A 1,017-nucleotide genomic window follows, 5' to 3' on the forward strand; every position below is an offset into this window, starting at 1 on the left:
TCATTTACCTTAAGTTTCAGAAACAGGAACAGTTTAGCTCAGTCCAACATGATTGGCAGTTGGCAAAAATCTACTGAAGCAAGTGTTCTGATTGCTAAGGGTTTATCTGGATACTTTTAATACTTAGTCATCTAACACGTCAGACATAATCCAGAACCAATGTGTCCTCCCCCTCTCTGCCACGTTAATACCTCACCCACCTGACTTCAATTTGGAACTACCTTCATTAAATATGGTTCCCAGAGGAACAAGTTCCCCAGGGTCTAGAGCCATGAGCAGAATGCACAAAAAGGGAAACTCAAAATAAACTCTGATAATTTACTAATGGCAGGAACAAAACTTTCCAATACATGAAGAAATAAATCGTTGCAAGTGCACTAATCGGTCTATGTCAAAAGGGTCTGTGTAGGAGCTGAAAACGGCAGGCTATTTACAAGATCCACACACAGGAACGGTGCACCTGGCCCCGCGCTGGCCCTCAGAAGCCAAACGTGCTCTCTGCGCTGTAGGCCACCTACCAGAACCCATCTTCCTCTCTCTCCTTCTCGTAAAGCTGTCCCAGAGTCAGACTGGACGGTGGGACTGTCTTGTCCACAAGGAGGAAGAGTGCCTTCTCAGAAGGAAGCTGGATCCCTTCCTGACGAGCCACATGAACGGAGCCACAGTGATGTCGGATGGAACCAGCTACTTCCGTTCGTCAGTGCCAGCAATCTGAGAGCCAGAGACTTTTCCCACAATCACCGGAACCCGGTCAGGGTATTCCGCGCGGATTTTCACGGATTCCACGCATCTGTGTTCCAACGAGGGGTCCTCCTGGAACATCCACTTCATGATGGCAGCAAGGAGGGGCCTGAGGCAGTCTTGGAGCCGAGGGGTTCAGCACACCAACCACCCCAACAACGACGGCAGCTGCCAAAATAGATATCTTTTTAGTACATGTGGGGCAGTGCATACTGTATCATCAAGCGCACTCCCAGAATTGTTCCCTCATATTCCAGATGCCTCAGAAAAGGGGCT

General features: G+C 48.9%; 1 pseudogene; it reads right to left on the bottom strand.

Moving 5' to 3' along the window:
- Positions 1-370: 370 nt before the first annotated feature.
- Positions 371-831, bottom strand: LOC101661153 (annotated as a pseudogene).
- Between the last annotated feature and the right edge of the window lie 186 nt (positions 832-1,017).

This window comes from Echinops telfairi, unplaced genomic scaffold, assembly GCF_000313985.2.
Source record: "Echinops telfairi isolate 266 unplaced genomic scaffold, ASM31398v2 ScPeMD7_7424;HRSCAF=8462, whole genome shotgun sequence".
Lineage (NCBI taxonomy): Eukaryota > Metazoa > Chordata > Mammalia > Afrosoricida > Tenrecidae > Echinops > Echinops telfairi.